This window comes from Plodia interpunctella, chromosome 1, assembly GCF_027563975.2.
Source record: "Plodia interpunctella isolate USDA-ARS_2022_Savannah chromosome 1, ilPloInte3.2, whole genome shotgun sequence".
NCBI classification, from domain to species: Eukaryota; Metazoa; Arthropoda; class Insecta; order Lepidoptera; family Pyralidae; genus Plodia; species Plodia interpunctella.
Window position 1 is genome coordinate 4722512 of NC_071294.1, and position 20331 is coordinate 4742842.

Consider the following 20331-nt stretch of genomic DNA (forward strand, 5'->3'; position numbering starts at 1 on the left):
AATGTCATTTTCTTGTTAGAATTCGACAGCAGTGACTACTAATGGGTCTGATATCCTTAGGGATTTGAACTTCAAGGATATCAGACTCATGTATGTTTTGACGGAACCTCAATCGTAACCACAACTCCACTAAACCATGGTTGTTTGCAATGCAGACAGCATGCACCATTTATGTTCTTTGACGTGATTGTATAACAAATTAACTCAGTTCAAAGTTTATTACGGTATGTATTGCAGGTATCTACTCAATACGGCAAACATTTTCATTACGTCACGTTTCCTGAATAAGTATTACACATTGTATTTATTTAACTTATGCATGACCATTACAAATGATATGTATTTAATCTAAATTCAGTTATTATAATATTAACTGAATTTAGTTAAATAATCCAGCAGCATGGTTTTCCCTAGAGACTACAACATGGAGTTCTTCAAAAATATTTCTTCAGGGTCGGCAAAGCGAATTGCATTTTTTTTTAAACTTTATATTCTTGATCTAGTCCGGACGGCATTAAATAGATACAATCGCAGATACATCAATACAATTCTGCATTATTTTATTTCTTCCCACCATATTTGTATATCACTTCTGTATTTATGTTTCGACATCCATATAAGTGGTCGGCTCGGTGTTCATTTTGATATTTAAAAAATATTTTTAAATACTCCTCACAGAGTCCGTCACTTTCGCATCGCTGTTGGTTTCGCCTTATTTCGCGGGGTACTATTGTTTCCACCGCTTCCAGCAAAGCCCGACGCCGACGCAGCGATTCGCTTGGTGAAATCCGCGCACAATTCCATTTTAGGTGAAAGTTCATGGCTTGGTCAAAGATCTTTCACGGGATCCACGGGAAATCGCACCACGCTCCTGCCCGGACCGGCAAAGTCGCGAACCGGCCATACCATGTGAGTCAGGGGTGGTGCGGTGGTGGGGTTGTAACCATAGCGACCTTAATGCAGTGGAAATTCAGTTTATGCAATGTACCACCCCTTTAACAAAACTCAGCTGCCATTAATTTGAATAAATATATCACGCGATTTTTACTCCTGCTATTGTTAATGAATAACACAAAAAAATTATGGATCTTGTTGATACGTAATATATACGGTATACATATATACTACGTATCAACAAGATCCATAATTATGTTATATTTGTTATAATTATGTTATATGTTATATTATATAAATAAAAATTGATGTCACTTACATCCTAAGTGTCCTGATACTTCTGATGGGAATAACTGTAATAAGTCAGACCAAAGGCACATGACTGAATCATTCAAAATAGTTACTCGTTTGTCCGACTCGTAAAATACATAATGTGGTTCTAGTCTTAATGTATAAGAGATAACCAAGGAAAGCCTCAAAACTAGTATAAAGCTGCAAAGCATTCTTCATCAATGTAATATGTGGCCAAGTTTTAATTTGTATGCTTCGTATGGGACATGATGAGTTATTGTTTCGCAGGAGAATCAGTTTCGTGCAGGTGATGTGGCGGTAAAGTACCCACAAGAACTTCAAGATAAATAAATAGCAAAAAGTGACACACGGGCATCAATTTTATGGCCCATTCGACAATTTAAAAATTCTTATTTCAATATAATTTTGAATTAGGTTCTTTAGGTATCTAAAGAACCTAATTCAAAATTATATTCTATTTATTTGTTTAAAAATAATTACCAAAAATATAATTTGTTAAAATACAAAAGGACTGAATGATAAAAGCATTGTCTAACAGTCTCTAACGGTCAACCGTTGGGTCATACAGAAGTTGTGTGTATATTATATGTATCTAAGATCAAATTAATTGAAAGTGGGACCCAGTTTTTGATAGGTCAAACAGGAATACTAACATAGGGAGTCAAATTATGGTGGTACACCGATTCGGAGCAGACAACAGTCTCATTGCTCTATTTATTATGACGTCTGCGTTTTATGTTGCAGGAAATGTGTTCCTACTACTGGCAGAACTACATATTTTTAATTTCGACACTGTTCTATCAGGTTTAGTCGAAGTAGAGAAATGGTTTACCCTTTCTAGTTTAATATAAGTATTTCAAATATACCACTTTTGGTACAAGATTATATCATTATTCAGTCAAAATGTATCATACAAACGCAAATTTGTTATTGAAAGGGTCTCATGGCCACCAAATGGGTCCGTGGTATGTCTATGCGATGATACTATTGCATTTTCATTAAAGCTGGTGAAATTTCAACTCAATCTCAAACAGAGATAGTTCAGATTACTGTATTCGCTATCGACAATACTGCAAAACTGTTTCAGGTGAGAGTAACCAACCAGATCTCAAGCCCCTATTGGTTAAAACTTTCTTCATCCATCGAGATTCCATTTGATGGATGAGTTTGGTATTATAATCTGTAAAATAAGCAAATATTCATCAATAACATTTAATAAATTCTAACACATCCGATATTTATGCTAGAATTAATAAAATTTAACAATAGGATATTATACAGCAGCGGTTATCATGAAAATGTAGATATGTTAATTGTGCATCGTGACACAGGTTTAAAATCAGCCATACCGGATTTATCCGAATGCCTAGGTACTTTCGTTGACGTCATTGGTGGATACATAATATCACTGAATCACCTTGCGTAGGCCAAGGTGGTTACTTAGTAAGTGAATGTAAAATAATGAATTGGCACATATAGTATTATTATTGGCACATATAGTAGTAGTACTATATGTGAGCGATAAAAAACTTAGTAGGTATGTAGATACCTACTAAGTTTTTTATCGCTCATTATTAAGAAAGAATTTGTCTATTTAGAGTATTTTATGATTACAATTATTGTCTTAGTCACCCGAGCTATAAATTTTGTTTGACCTTGTCAGTTTCGAAGTCTACTCTTGCGCATGATGTAATGTATATCTTCTATATGTCTGCACTAGGCAATAAAAATAAGCAACTTAATCGTTCTGCCGTATACAAGAGTTACTATGTTTTGCTACTATGGCTCATACTGAAACACACGTTAGCGAGCAGGAAATTAGTAGCGGCCTGATACCAATCACTAACTGACCGAAGTGGCCGATATGAGCAATAGTATTGCAAAATGGTGTCGTAGAAATGTCAGTTCTTATTGAACCAACATAAGGCCTGCTGGTACATACAATGATCGAATTAGACATTTGAGTAATGGATGCAACTCAATATTCATTTTCGATCACTCTTTTGAAATTAGAAAACAAATAACTACCAACATTTCGTATGAGTAGATTTATAATATAACTATCAACCAAGCTATGTTTGTCCAATATAAAAATAACCCTAACTTTGTTTCACCGAATGACATTGTACAATGTAGAGATGTATAATTTCAAACTATAAAATTAGACAAAACTATACGAAAGCTTGAAACAACAGAAATAAAAATTAAAACGGGGACTTTGTGTAATCTGAGTAAACGAACATTGTGTTACTGGAACTAAACAAGTATTGTGCAAATGTTGAAATACAAGCTAAAAATTACATTGATTATGTTTAACTAGATGTTCACAAACTGACAAATGCAAATTACTGTGAACGTTGCATTACTGAAGTCTGGTTCCCGTGAGTAGAAAATCTCATTACTTGTGTACACAGGTACGGTATGCTGGATCTAGAGCCTTGATAAGCCAATGCTCGAATTCGCCAGAGAAACATGTGTATGTATGTACGCTACTGCCATGTATACAGGGAGGGATATATTCTGAATGACACACAGCCATTTAGGAAAATTGGATGCAAAGTCAATGTGAGTAGATATTGGTACTTTGACATATTTTTGTTGAAATTATGCATACAACATTTTTTTATAAACGTATTTATGAAGTCTATCCATCAATAAATAATAGAGTGCTTACTAACCCCTTTAACTTATTTCAAAGAATGATAGGAAATTGACGATTTAAAGTTTCGATACCACGTCAAAATTAACCCTTCGACGGATATGAGTCATTATGGCGCTACCAGGAAATGTCATTAAATTTTCACGATGGCGTTGTGTTACCCTGCGCGGCTGGTTTCGCTACTTCATGCATATTCATCAAAATAAGTTGCCGATTGAATTGAAAGGTTGCATATAAACACGCTAAACACGCACTGAATGGCAGGATGGTTGAACTAAGTCTGCGAGATTGGAGTTTAGCATTGTGGTTTTGAGGGTGCAGTTTCGCACGATGGCTCGGTTGCATTTCGGCATGCGGTGGTCGTCGGTCGGTCATTAGTAAAGGCAACCCTCGACGGAGGGTTGAGGCAGTTCCGCGAATAGATCGGCGAGCGACAGTGACTCAGGCGTCGGCGTCGGTCCTCGGGAAAATACCGATCGCCCATTCGATAACCGCTTTCGATCCGATATGGCTGCGGAGCATTGCAATATCGATCGGCTCACTTAAATTACTAGCAGGTAAATTAAGGAAAACGATAACATTATATATGCGGTTATTGGCATGAGTTCGTGACAAATTATATACTTAATTTTGCCCCATCAAAGTTTACTTTTACGAACTTTTATAAACTAACATTAAAATTTACTAGGCTTATTTATTAAGTCGGTGCTACAACAAATACATACGATAATACGCATTCAACACGTAGTTCACAGCCAGCCCGAGCAAACTGAGTGTAATAAGTTGTACTATCCGATTAGCTGAGTGTGTACTTACTGTCGTCGGTTTATTTTTATGATGCAGTTATACAAATCGGTTTACGCTTAACGTTTTACGCATGCGGCATAATATTATTTCTTAAACAATATAAATTTCGTAACGCACTGCTAGTAACCATATTTAATAATATAATAATAATTAGTAGCTTTATAATATGTCATAGCGAATGTTAGAATTTAGATCTCGATCTAGCGAATGAGTTGATTAATATCACACGGCGAACTTTCATTTAGTAGGCCAAGGTGTCTGAATATGACATGAGTGAACGGTACGCCAAGTACTTCATGAATTTTTGATTTTCAATAATGTTTAACCAGAGGGGAATGTTCTTATCTATAATTAAATAATCGGATTAGGTACGTGACAGATAAGTTAGTGATATACTAATAAACATTAAGAAAACTTTTAATGGGAAGAACAGATAATTACGTTATGTGGACTATAAATAAGAGGTGGTATTTTCGCGCGACACGAAGCACATATAATAAAGCTATTATATGTACCTATACACGCGCAAGTATTTGAAGTCGACACATGTAACGCCTAAAACGTAGAATAGAACGTAGAATAAAAAAAACACCAGTAAGTTTATAGGTAAAATACTATTATTTCTAGTCATAACTGTATTTATTTCTACTTTCATTCGTAACAACGATTACTATTAATCTCACTAGAAAAGTGAAAGCAAAAAAAATATCCAACTGAATCTTGCAGCAGAACCATTGCACGCAGCTGTTAAGGTAAAAGTGAAATTAGCATTATTCCCTGGGCGAGCAACAGGAACAAAGTTGTGTTGTTGTAAGGTCTCAGGAGATGGCGAGCGGCGGCCGGCAGGTGGCGGCCGCTTTCCTCAAATTTCCATAATTGGCGAAAAAAAAATGTCAGCATTCTCTGCAATATTTTTTTCATCGTGTTATAAATCCCAAGAGCCTGAATAAAACAGAGTCGGCCGGGCCCAGTTTGTTCATTTCAACTGACGTCCGTTCTCCAGCACATACGAACTCCATTGTATGTATATGTGTGTACTCCTCAAACCTTCGCACGGCATTGAATGTTTCTTCGAATATATCAGACGAGTTTTTCTAGGATAAGATTAAGGTTGCTCATGTTGCGTTGAACAAACAGATTGACTAAGTCAACTAAGGCGAATCAGATCTGTCTTCGGAAAGAGCACATGTGTCGGACACATGTCGAAATCAGGATTAATAGGACCAGTGACTTGGAATGTACACAACATATATGCGAGTCGAGTTCAATTAAATTTAATTGGTAGGTAAATTATGTAAACGTTTTAATTTAGCTCCCAGGCGATAAACTTTTTATTAAGAGTATTTTAGTAGGTCTAATTATTGACCCTAATTAAAGACAAACAAATTAGACTTTGGGCATTGGAATGCCTCTTTTATCAGACGAAATGTAAACAAAATCGGCAAACAGTAAACAGTAAAATAAGAAATTAAACGAAAAACAAATTATTATTTAAAATTGATTATAATAATCGTTTTTAACTTTCTGCAATGTTTAAAAAAAAGAAATGGATTTATAAGAATTAGATTCCATTAGTGAGAATATTGGATATTGTTTTGTACTCGAGTTCCGAAGGCGGGCCCCGTTTAGACTTTATTACTGTTGGCGTATTTCCATTTATTGTGCCAGGATTGGCTTCAGAAATCAATCAATTTGATGCTCAATTTTGTGCGGTGCCTTCCACAGAACCTGACCTTATTTATAAAGAGATTGTGTTTAAAATAAACTTCACTTCGTACTTATTATTTGATTTATTTTTAAATAATTGTATTAATGAGTATTAACATTTACAAGTAAACAATAGCATTACTCATAACGTTTTCTTGAAAATGAAATAAATACCGCCAATTCCCAAGCACTTGGACTTATCAGCAGTCAAAACATTGTAGTTACAATTATGGAGTGCAGTCTGTTAAATCGGAATCTTTGAGGTTCTCATTCACAATTGCATCCAATACGGCTTAGTTGTCAAAAGTTTCGGCGAAAAGCGAAATAGGTGTTATTCCAGACCCTCAAGACCGAATAAGAAACTTTTCTCATCCAATTTGTCGCACCTCATACTTTTATTTTCCCAAATAGGTACCTACACCTTTCTTATTACGCGGCGACGCAGACCAAAAAGTAAGAATATTGCTTGATCCATAGCATTGTAAAAGTGTTCTGCTCTCATAAAACTCCCACATATTTCACGACAAATAAACTTCTCATCCTATGAAATTTCCACTGGAAGCAGTTCGCTGCAGGTAATATTTCAAAACATGTGTCATTCATAACTTTCGCCCTCGCAATGTCTGTCGATGGAGCCTGGGCGAAAAGGTCTCAATAATAAATTTTTCGTGAGCCCGCCCCGATCCCAGGTACGTTTTACGGCCGCGCAAGGGAAAATAAAGAAAAATAAAATAAAAGTCACAATAGCCAACATAAAACTATTTGCCCGAATATACAGCGCACAAACATTTGAAAACGTATTGCGGACAAATATGGTCCCGTAAAATAAAAGCATATTTTTATATAAGATAGTGTATGTACCTACTTTAAACTATATGTATCTACAGAATAATAGCAAATATATGAATTTAAAATGTGAGTTGCTGTGATAGTTGAGCTGACCTCAATTCTTATTTTATGGTTCCAATTTTGTGTTATGTAAAATACGAAAACCGAACGAACGGATTTAAATAAATCAATGAATTTGATATTAGCTTTCCACAAAAAATAAATCTATTCAGAACAGTTCAATTTTAAAATATTTAAATTGGAAATCATAGCGAATAATCCTGTGACCATTGAAGGTCGAATAAAACTAAAATAAGAAGAGTAAATAAATGCAAATTGTTACCTTGCAATGTATGCAATATAGGTATGTGTTGCATGGTACCGTTAGTATTAGATTTCTGAATAGGTAGTCAATTCTAGGGTCCTAGGAGAAAGCTAGGAACACTGAATGACATTTGTCTCCAAGGTAATATATCTACTAGCTTACCACATGTAGTAACGAGAAGCAATCAAATTACCTGCAACAAAAGCCATGTTAAGTTAAAATCCGGCAGTATAAGAGAGAACACGGTTATTACTAAAGTAGGTTCGAGATTTACTCCATCATGAAAGCATTAGACAGTTTTATAGCGCATACGAACGTTACGACGACAACAATGAGTGGCTACCTCATAAAATACTAAACTTGTGTAACTACGTCGCCTTTGTGTGAAGTTTCAATCACGTCGCAATTTCTATATACTCAGTCGTTACAATGTTAGTTACAGCCTAAGTATCTATTGATACAGCTTAACTTTCGTTGTCATTAGGCGTTATAACAAGTAATATAGTGATGTTTGATAACACTTAAATAAATATAATCGAATCGCGCAGATTCCTCACATTAATTCAAATTAGTTTTGTATGTCATGATATTTTGATATTCGTGATGATAAATAAAATAAACCCCTTTCACATTCCCAATATCAGCTAGAATTTGTTTACTACGCCTTCAGCACTGAATAAGTACGTACATGACACCCAGGGTCGGAAGAAAAACAAGGTTTTGAAGAAAGTATCAATATCAAAGAAACGTTTGTGTTTGAACAGCGTGGATATTGCGTGACGAGCATTTTCTCCTGCAAAACTTCCAGAACCACAATATTATTGGATTCATGGCCTTGAGTCAGTTTAAGTGAAATATTTCTACAAATATCATAATGTAGCGCTTTATATTCGTCATTTTAATTATTTACATTTGTATATTGTTATATTATTTATATTTTTCGTCATAATTAGATTTTAGCCGTACTAAACATTGTGCCAGCCATATTCCCTGGTAATTAAAAAACTGATCAATTGTGAGTGGACATCATGCTTAGGTATAAGAATTTTGGTACAATTACTGGAACACGAAACAAATATATTTGCAAATCTACTACAAAGAAACCGAACGGATAACCTTTTTGACAGTGGACGGTTTGTGTGCCAGATTCCAAGGAAGCATATTTTCAGCCGCTATAGCCGCCGTATATAAATAAGTAGAGCAAACGAAGTAGAGGTGGACATCATAGGATAAGTTACTTAGTTATTATGTACTTGTTAGGCACTAAATAACAGCATCGAATAAAGGCTATTTTATTTATATTTATTATTTTCAGCCGCTAATAGTTTCTGTAAACAAAATATGGATAGTAATGAATAGTTGGAATGCCGTGTCAGTGTCGCGTGATGGTGGGCATTACGCCAGGGCACAGGGGGAGCACCTTTGCACGTTATAAACCCGGCTTATGATCACGATCCGCCAAGTATGCGAGTTGCGGTTAACCGTCGCATGTGTGTCTGTCTTTATCGTAGAGTTTTGGAACAGATGATCTGCCTCAATCGGATACAATATTATAACAATAACAAGTACACAACACTATTATTTATATATTAATAGATGTTACAGCAACGTTGGTTTCTGCGAGAAAGTCTTCAAAGATGGTTACGACTATATCGACCGATGATAGAGAGAAATCTACAAAAAACTACAAACACTATATGTATTGCTAAAATGTTTTCGCATTTAATTTAGACATGTCATTGCTTATAATAACGATATTTTCACAATACAGTTATTTACGCTACAAAATTTACGCTACAAATTTTCATCGTTGTTGTTGATGCGATTAACGAATGATTTAAAATTCATGCAGAAAACCTCGGGTTGCGATAGATGTCAATTTATACACATTATTATAATTATATTATACCAAGTTGACAAAATCTGATATAACAATAAAAGTAAGATTAAAATGGGTTTGTATTGCTAACTCGACCTCAAAAGGTAGACCCGGAGCGAGCCGACGAGATTTATTACCCCGTGTCAAAACATTTTAATAATTACTGGGACCTGCTCCCAACGGGAGCGCCCATCAGAACCCATCTACTATTGTTTGGGCATAAATATGACAAAACAATACTAACAAGTTTAAAATATCTTCATTCAAATTGTTTATTTGCCATTCGGACTAGATACTTTGAGCGGGAAGTTGAAATGGGAGTGTAAACTTTTTGGTTAGCAGACTTTTTCAATGAGGAACTTTTTGAAATTTAGTTCAACATATTGTAAAGCTTTGAAAATAAATGCTTTAATTTCAGGTATTATGAATGTACAATATCAATTTCCACATTTTAGTTGTCGCATCACAAGGCACCTCGTGTCATAGAGGTCGGAAGCCAACGCCGCTTTTGAGAGCACAGAGACGCGTCCTTCCGCTTGCTAGCGTTTTATATAATGTTTCTCATGACTTTTCTGTGATATCTTATGCTTGTAGCCGATAATACTAAAATTAATTAATGCATTTTAAGTGGTTTCGTTTCACGATAGACTCCGACTATGTGTCACTACTTCCATTCAGTAAAAAAAGATTTTAGTTTTGTACACCAACTCAAATTTTATTTCTATTATTTTTTCTCGATCTCTTATCTAACATGAAAGGATAGTATAAAAATAACATAAGCAGGCTAGGGATGTCAGATTTTGGTGGACAAATTAACTTTATTTAATACTTTGATAAGACCGGGGTTTTTAAAAGTAAATAGAACTATAGCCAAACTAAAATGAGTTGCTACCAAGGAGAACTTATAACAGACCCAAGCAAGTGAAGTCTTCTGAGAAAGGAAACCCGTGTCTGAAGGCAGACAGTAAGCAAAATGACGTGCCCTTCCGTTTACGAGCGCTATAAACATTTACCAATATATTGCACTATTCCAAAAAGAAGACCCGGAGTACGAGCTCCGTATTGTAGGTTACCAAGCAGAACATGTAATAGCCACAAGAGAGTGAAATGTCGCGCCGCCGCCGTGTCAGAGGTCGGAATATCGTGTCTGAAGGCAGACAGACGCAGAGTGACGCGTCCTTCCGCTCGCGAGCGCTCTATACGCTTCAACCTATCCAGTTACCAATGTCTGAGTTCCATTCCACATTAGAGTTGATAATAAATTAGTTTTCGTTATTTAACTACAATAATATAGACGTATTACTAATTAATTTTATCGAAGTATTTATAATATATTATTTATTAATTCACTTATGATATAAGTAATATGAAACGTCCCACAATTATCAGGAAATTCTTCACAGAATTCTATTAGTGTTGCTGTAATGTCAACTATTTTAGTATTATCTCATTTTACTGTTACTTCACAATATATTTCAAGTTATGTTTATACAGACAAATAATTGTTTGTTCTCACACTATTTTAAAATCAACTAACCTTTATCAATCTACAAACACGAATAATTAAATATGTAAGCGATAAAACAAAATAATATTCTCTTTATGGTGTTATTGTCCTCATGCTACCATTAATCCCTTGAAAGGGAAAGTAAACCGCTTTCATATATTTTATAATATAGCAAAGAGCTGGATTCGTATAAAATGAAAGTCGTGTCGCGAGTCCTACGCTCTAATAAATATGGAGCTCGAATGCGACCCTAATCGGGAAGGCAAAACGGCAACAATGCAAACAGGCGTGGTATCAAATTGTCGAGCATGCAAACACATTAAAGGGCGCCGAGCAAACGACGCCTAATGATTATCTATACATAGGGCGCACACGAAAAAAAAAAGAAAAGCAGTAAAACGTAAATAAATGAGATATATTTCATTGTTCTTTGTTTTAGGAGCTGCGGGCGGCAGCTGGACGGCGGGAAATGTCGCTTATCTGAGGCCGCACCTTTTGTCGGTAGGCGTTGACCCATTTCGAGAGGCACTCGCCCGCGGCTGACTCTACGCCATCTTTAGACAAATGATTGGGATACTGACGACATGGCCGAGACAGGTCACACGGTCGGCCACTAGTTCTCGCCAAGTAACTTTTTGATTGATTTATAGACCATGGATTTTTATTGCAGGCGTTAAAGAATTAAAAATTGGTATGGTAATGCGTGTGAATAAGGTTAAGCATTACCTGGAGTCACACTATATGTATTCTTCAATCTATATCAATAATAGGAAATTAAAGCTTTCGCTATTTTAATTGCAGCAGAATTATACGAAAATGACGCTAATTTGCGGTTGAACACGAAAGGTTCGCTGTGCGCATTTGCAAATGGTGTGGCACATTCACGCGATTAAAACGGCAAGTTTCTGGCGAGGCCGATCGCCGCAGCGATAGGTCGCGGGGTCAAAAATAGCGAGAGCCGTACCTGGCGCCGCCCTGCACCGCTCAATGTCAACTTTCAATCACGGGCGGCGGAAGGAAGCGCCCGCCTCGAGCCCTGACGCCGCAGCGGCAATGGGGCCCTGGCTCTATCGATACCGCACTACACCGCAATTATTGTTTTGCCCTTTTTTTACGACGCCGCGCCTCCCTTGTCTCCTTGTCGTTTACATTCTGTCAAGTTAAGCCTCTCGGCACCGAGAGCCGCCTGACAAAGTAGCGACATTCTCCCTTCTGCGGTTGACATTAATACACTCAACTCAGCTCAGGGGAGTGAATTGTGGCCGATCATAATGACTATCCAATTATCTCTTCTGGAATACAATATTTAAAGAGAAAGAGTAATCCAGTTGATAAGACGGTAAAACAAAGTCGTGACAAAGTTTTAATTTACAAGTGTTTAAGCTCGGAGAAAATAAAAAACAACGTTAATTTTTATTAAGGCTACTGTTATTGAAGTTGTAATTTCCCTCTTTAAAGTACAAAATGGAACGTAAATAAAACTTTTTGCTCTAACTTTTTTACTTTCTTTGTTTACATCTACGAGCAAAGCCTCTCCGTGCCAACAGTCGCTTTGTCAAGCGTCGACTGACATTAGCTCGACCCACTGTCAGTAATTTGGGAACAGAGTAAAAAAAAATCCCAACTTCATTTGTATATACTCCTAATCCGGCAAATTGTTTATTTATTACTTTACTTACATGTATTGCGCCCGGTTTCGCCCGCGTGTTTTCTCCACGGGAGTTGTGCCATAATGAAAGCGAAATTTTATGATGATCAATTGAGTAGATGAAATCTTCACACTTAAAACTTCACACTGCAAAAGTGAGTTTACTTTTTGTTACCTACAAACAAATATTATATAATAACCGCTCATTATACAAATTAGCATAGTACTAGTTTCCACAGGCAGCGAGCATTAAGGCAGCGAAAATTATGTGGCGCAGAGTCAATGTTTAAAACTATAATAATCTTCGAAGTAAGAGACGTCGCGTACTTATGTCTGAATTTGGATCTTAGAATATCTTCATCAATATGTCAATTTGGGTTAGCAATGAGCGGGCTAGCCCAGGTGTCTCGTGCGGCCGTTTGCCAGCCCATTAAGCAAATAACGAGTCCGTAGGATAAACTTGGAGGCAGTAAAGTTTATTAATGGCTCGATTACAAGCTCGACCCGAGGTGGAAAGAAGTGCTATCAATCAGTCAGGTGCGACGGTAGCGGCACCTACCCCCTCAGTAACGCTAATAACAAAATTCCGACGCCCCTGTTTGTTTCTCCGGTCTCCGGGAAGGGTGAAGATGAATATCCCGTTGCGTTGCCATTGGTGGTTCGTTTTCGTCGCAATGAGTACCAATGGTTTTAATGCCCTTATTAGTTTTAAGTAAAACTTGCAAGAGAGTGGAAATACCATGTTAATCTAGGATTTTTTTCAAAATCTATAAAGTAACACTCTGTACTGTAGGCTTCACATGATTGATTAACGTCAAAGCATCGAATTTAACTGGCGGCATGGTATTCACAGAAATTGACACCGAGTAAAATGACAATGAAACTGAATAGTCTTGTGCGTGCATGGAAGACCAAAAGTGTTAGTAGAATAGGCAAACTGGACAGCAGTTCTGCCGTTGTCCGAATGGCTCAATTACAGTTAATTCGCAGCGCACACATATTCGGGTAGGTGCATGCATGTGCGGCGTCCACATTAATGTATGTAAATGCATGCGACCGGCCGCGGCCCCCGCCGACGCTCACAATATTGCGACATTAAACGGAATATGGCCGACGAGACGGACATTTTCGACAAAAGTCGACATTTGCAAATGTTATGCAGCCACTCATCTGCATTTAACAGCGTTTTCGAATAACCATTAATCGCCGTGTTTGAGGGGACGGTGATTCCGACTTTATAAACGACAATTTAAATCACGTTTTTGAATAAACATTGCGGTCGTTCTTTGTTCGCAGTGCCATACGATTGTTAGGCTAACAAACTTTATTTTCAAACTAACACATGGACAAAATAACATTGTTGCCCGAATTGACCATCATCGCATCGATCGGATGGAAGTTCGTAGCAGGGCTACGTGAATATCGTAGCCCGTGACAATAGAGCTGCGAGCGATGCCTATCTCTAGCAATGAACGCGCTACGAATTGTGTACGAACGAAAGCTTCATTGACGCGTCACGCACGAACATATCTATTCTTTTTTCTTTTCTACAGATTGCATTGCAATTTGCAATGTAAATCAATCCGACCATCCAAACCACCCATCCAAATGCATAAATTGTCTTAGTAGATTGTAGATCTTGAAATAAATGTGAAGCATTTTACTATAAACAAAATACCTACTTAATAAAAATATTTACTGATTCAATGGTACGAATTGGATTGTAAAATTACAAATCCACAAAACAGTACTAAAAGAATATTATAACATTTGGCTTAAATAGAGCCTTAAGCCCTAATAAATAAATTGTAATAACGTAGTAAAGAGCGGAAAAAAGTTGTGGAATGTTCATAAAAGTTTAACGAGGAAACGACCTTCATCATTATCTTCAAGGAAAAGCGCATTTGAAAATTTGGGAATTCCTGAACGAGACAATGCTTTCATCCTGGTTTGATATGGCCCAGTTTACGACAAGGTCAACACTATCACACACTCTCATAACAAGAAGAAGAAAAAACTAGATATTCGTGAATGAAACACACTCATTAGTTTCCTTTTTTAATTTGCTATCTGGCTGGCTGAACAACCATCAAGCTTTTACACATTTATAAAACAAGATGCCAACCTTCTTGCAGCAAACACAACATGGACATAATATGATTTTTACTTAACGAGAAAATATATTGAAGAACAAAGCAAAATGAACGATGTAATTTGCGGGTTTACTAGACATGCGTAAGCGCAGAGAAGACATTAGATATGGATTCGACTCCTGATTTGTCTAGGTTAGATAATAATAAGCATATGTCGTAAGAGATGATTAGTGCGTATGAATGATCAGACAACTAAGGATGGCAGCGACCGTGCGAAGTGGAGATAATGTAGGAAAGCTGGCATTGGGCTACGACGCTCAACGGCTGAGGAAGAACCGGGAAAACGAGATGAGAGAGTTAATAAATAAGCATAGAGACAATGATACGCTAATCGAGACGAATCAAAGGCGGGAAAGTGCTTTAACACGTGTGCTTATTAGAAGTACATTAGCCGTCAAGGTCGCACCTCTTTGTAAATAGAAGTGTCAACATATAACACTTACAGCTAAGTCGTCGCTGGTTTCATTATGTGGATGCTCCCTAATGATCTTCCTAGTGTGTCACGTTCTCATAAAATTATTTCGAAACTCGCTCTACGCCGAGACAGGCGATCTTCCAGCTTAAATAACACTCCATTTTGAGTTCGTTTCTTGGTCAGACTTTTAACAAAAATATTAAAATTTCAGTATGAACGAAAATATAAAAGAGTGTTCACAGAGAAAATACTTCCAAGCTGAAATTATGCAAGTAGGTACCAATCTACCATTTTTGTAATTTTTACCAACTTTAACAATATAATGATCGTGTCTAATAGGTAGGTATTTTACGACTTTATAGTTTTAGGATGGTATTAGGCAAGTATCAACACGCAATATGTTATTTATGTATTTAAAAAAAATGGATATTTACCTATGCCCATATATATTAATAAAAGGTATGGGTAGACGAAACCCTTTAGGATTAGCAGTATGTAAGAGAACCTGCTTAAGGAGTAGGAAGGTACACAGGATATATCCTTCAACCTGGAAACAGTACTGATCCCTTGGGAAATTCACGCGGGCTAAGCAGCGGGCACAAGCTAGTACATTTTGATACTTTAAGGAGCTAATATGCTCTTGGAATAATAGCCAGTTCTGGGCTGTAAATAATTGAGATCCTGGTACGACACAACGACGACGACTATGCCTAGATAGGTATACGCCCAGTATAGGTATTTCCAGTTTCAAGATCATCTAAAATCAATGAAAACAATTTGAAGACCGTGCCTAGGTACTTTACTTCATCTTTACGTTTTACGGTGTTACCGGTTAACTAGTCTGGGTTGTAAAGCCGCGATGCCTGGATTCAGTGTAAAAAATAAAGCCTAAAATTTTAGATTAGGTAGTCTGTAATTACCACCAGCCGTTTGCCTGAACCCTTCTTGTACCTATCCAGCTGCCGCTCAAGGCAATGTGTCCTGTAGTCGTTCTTGTGATCAGATTGATTTGACCACGGACCCCAGCAAATTTCACTGGATTCATTTTCAGTATCGAGTGGGAATCAGAATCGACCGTTCGTTTGAAGTTTTTGATGAGATGAATTTCGATTCCGTGATAATCGGTCCTATGATCTCGTTGTTTGCAGCATGTATACAAACATAGTTAAGTAACAATAAAAAAGTAAAGATGACGCGTGAGGCCTTAATCTTTAGGGCTTTGAGCAACGATTTTGGGAATATTTTGGGACGACTAACGCCCCCTATGAGGAGTCGGCGGCAACTGAATGTCATTGTTTTATCAACTAGCATTGTTTGTCATGGTGATTCATTGAAGTCAACAATTTCATTGCAATTTCGCAATTGCAAATAATACCGGTATTCAACACTTGTAATATTAAATACATATATTTAACTTAAAAAGTCGAGCAATACATAAGACATTTAAGTAACATAAACATCAAATCCATACAGTTATCGAGCGCTCTCAATATCGTTCCTGATTACACGCGCATTACGTATTATTCACTATGTAAACAATGAAGTTATTCAGCGATGATGCGCACACATAACTAAATGATTACATCCTCGTCTTAAAATAGCTCGTTTTAAAAAGACTTAAATTGAACATCGTATGTAATCTTAGAGAGGTTATGTTCACGACCAAACAAAAATATTAAGGCGTTTACCTTGATCTTTCTGCTTTCCACGGAAAAATATCACAGTAAAACCGCACAGTTAATATCACACTCATGCAATAACATAAATTTTAGTTAAAATTTCGGTTTGCATCACAGAAATAACAAAATAAAACGGAAAACATTGAAAGCGGACAAGAAGCGCGACACGAAACAGCAAGCTAAGCAGCAGCTGACTACGAGTGACTGCCCGATGTGACTTTGTGTGTGCGTTGTTTTGTAATTTTTTTCGCTTATAACATTTTATGCTAAAAATCTATATAATGTTTTTACAATATCAAGAATATATTTAATTTAAATATTATCAGTTTGTTATAAAGTTGTTTTTTAATTAACATTTTACATATTTGTCTGTAAAATATTGGTGCATTATGTATAGATTACATTATTTAACTTTTTCTACAAATTGAATCATTTAGACTTTTTCTTGAAATCTGTTTCAAAATCTAATTTATGTTTTGGCCGCTCTCACAAAGTTAGTTGCGCAGTTGCGCAACGTGGAGGAGTGGTGTGGGCGCGCACCGGCGTCGATGGAGTAGCCCTCTAGCGGGCATAATGTGAGTTATCGATTCTCGGGCACTGCCGGCGTCTCTCGCCATTGGCTCCGTTCAGTAATTAGTTTATATGTTGCTTGTTCATAACATGAATTCAAATTTAGCGCGCTCAGGGGCTCTCGATGAATGAACAGGGAAAGAGTTTGTTTGTACAGAAATTAGGTACCCGTTCCAGATAATAAAATCCAGTAACATATAAAGCTTAAACAGAGATCCGGTCGGGACATTTCCAATCATTCGACTGGGCAAATTCCCAATTCTACCATTTGCTGGAAAAGATGGGAATGGAAGAAACATTTAGATTTTAGATTCATAGCTTTATTATAGAAAACAAAAATTATCGCTTAGGTTCTACTACTATTCGTATAGCTGCATTAGAGCAATGCAGAAACGAACAGTAGGCCTACCTATAACTTATAACGTAAGTAACGTAGCAACCTACCTATTTCCACCAAGGTAGGGTCCTAGGTAGGTAATCATTTATTGGTATTTAGTACCAATAAATTGGTATTTAGTATATACTAAGTTAAGATTTTCTGTGATTTCCTTTCTACTAGAGTAGCAGTCTACCCTTTTGTTTTAAATGTGCTCAAAATTCTATAGGTAGGTACTATTGCTGTGAACTTTCACGGTGATAATGATAACGTATAGTACCTATATTGGCCACCCGTATTCTTGTTATATAATTTTCGAAGCATTTCATTTAAATAAGTATTATGGCTAAAAACAAATTTATATTAAATTTCAATCGTTTCTGATAAATGAGGAATACCTATTGTTGTATTTACTAATTTTCACCTATTGCTATTACTATCTATTTGTTAAAGTTTCTGTCTGTTTGTCGAATTAGCGAATCTGGTGTCGATTCTGCTAATGTTCGGTAGCAATCATTCAATTTTGTGTCAATAAAATAGCTGTTTTTACATATTTTGAGTTATTCTTGTGTGTTATCATTGCGCAATTTAACACGACAAAATAGGCGAACATGGTGAATTCCAAAATTTTAACTAGTGGACTTAAGTAGGATTGTCATAGGTTAACAAAATTAGCTTATATTTAGTACATGTCCAAAGCCATATTGAGGGGCCTCACGACAAAGAAAATTTCGTCTATCTAAATCTAATAACCAAGGCAATGTTTTCAAAAGGGGTGAAGTCGCAAGACTGTGACCCCACCAGCACGAAACAGATGACTTGATGATTTACTTACTTATATAATAATCATTAAAAATATCTTTATTCCACAAATTGTCCATGAAAAGTCTGTCTTTAAAAAAGGCGGGTCAGGTGCCATTCTATATTTACGAACTTTAAGAAAAACGGACTTCAACAAAGAGCAAAGTTTTAAACTATTGGAACTTGGAACATATTGTCTTTCAGAACAATGAATCAATTAATAATGACTCTGCAATACGATTTCATTATTCATTCTACGGATCCATGAAACCAATCATCTATTTTTACTACTAGCTAACTAGGTACCTGTTATGAATATCTGTAAGTATATGTTTAGTATTAGAACACCCGGACAAACTTTTATCATAACTTATTAACGATGGTAAGAAAACACAAACATAAACAATCGTTTTTATACTAGTTTTTGCCGGCGGCTTTCACCGTGCGAATTTCCCACGGGAATATTTTTTCGTAAGAGTGAACCAGAAAGAACTAGAGTGGTTTTGGAAGAGTTTGGTGTGCAGACTGTATACATATATGTCTATGTATGTTAGTTTGATTGAGCCACAGAACATAGGTATATGTAGAAAAATCCTAACATCCCAAGCTTTTTAGCCCGCATTATAAAACAGCACCAACAAAGAAACGGAAATTGGTTTCGTTCCACCATATAAAATATGCCAGAAGCTAAAGCAAGCCGACAGTTGTGGAACGAGAAATTACACGATGGGTACGCGTTTATTTGAGGAAACATTATTTAAATGAAGATTTTCAAAACGAAAAAGTTAGGGGAGGTCGTTTCGTGTTCGCATGCATCGCGTGCCCCGGCAGCCACCGTGTGTGCGAAACTTTTGCACTTTGCAAAATGCATAAGAAGTTCCAAACATCCAGCTTGGGACTCGACGGTTGTCGTGAACTTACAGATTTTTCAGTTGAACTAGCATTATTAAATTCATAAAAGAATCGTTTGCTAGTTTTTGAAAATTTAATTATTACGGAACACTGAGTTGCAGAAGAGCTAAGGGATTCGAAAGTAGAATTAGAGTAAATAAGATAGCTGTGGTGAATTTATTTTGCTGGGTAGTTTTGAATTTTGTACGGGGTGGTGCATTATGCGGCGCACGTAACGCGCTGTCTGCAAGGCACGCGGCGCGGGCGCGGCCGGAGCATAGCCAATATTCCGCCGGCAGTCGCGGACTCCACTGCTCCTTTATCACTGAAACCTCATTTATTATTTAACGGTTCACTGTACCAACTGTACTAAAACGATTTCTGCCGCACGAGAAGACAGCTTCTCTACGTTGCCTTTTATGACAAGTTGATGCTATTTACTAAAATATTTATTTAGCTGTTGTGTTCGGCTATTATTGAAGTCTATATCGCTTGACGGGTATTCTATTCGCGTAGGGTTCATTTCATGAAACTATTTCATGATAACCCGTTAAAAATGTCTACATCGAAAACGTTTAATCCAAAAAAGCAATCTGCAAAGAGGTAATAGGAAGAGGATTCCGTGCATATTTATTGCCGGTCTCTAAACCGTTTCTCGGGTAATTCGGTACAAGCAAAGCGGCATTATTTTTGTAGTAATTTCGGCGAATGTCCTTTAAAATATTCAGAGCTGTGTAGCTGAGCCCATTAACGTGCCCGAGCGCAATTCAGAGCGGGGACTCGTCCACAAATGGCGGCGATATCATTAACTTGACCCCCGCAACTATCCGCCGGCGCGCAACTTTTTCCCAATATTACTCCGGCGAGGTATTCGGTATCG

The 20331-nt window shown here is 36.8% G+C and overlaps 1 protein-coding gene across 11 annotated transcripts in view; it reads right to left on the minus strand.

The window, feature by feature from the left end:
• Window positions 1–20331, minus strand: part of mbl (muscleblind) — a 259998-nt gene that overhangs the window by 115520 nt on the left and 124147 nt on the right. For 2 of the 11 annotated variants that reach the window (XR_008404698.2, XM_053744895.2), the window contains exon 1: window positions 16823–17006. The exons of 1 other annotated variant lie outside the window; for it this stretch is intronic. The gene's annotated coding sequence lies outside the window, so the exon portion shown is untranslated. Of the gene's footprint in view, window positions 1–16822; window positions 17011–20331 lie in introns of those variants that run through there. 8 more of the 11 variants (XM_053744834.2, XM_064436135.1, XR_008404697.2 and 5 more) reach the window with 7 other exon arrangements.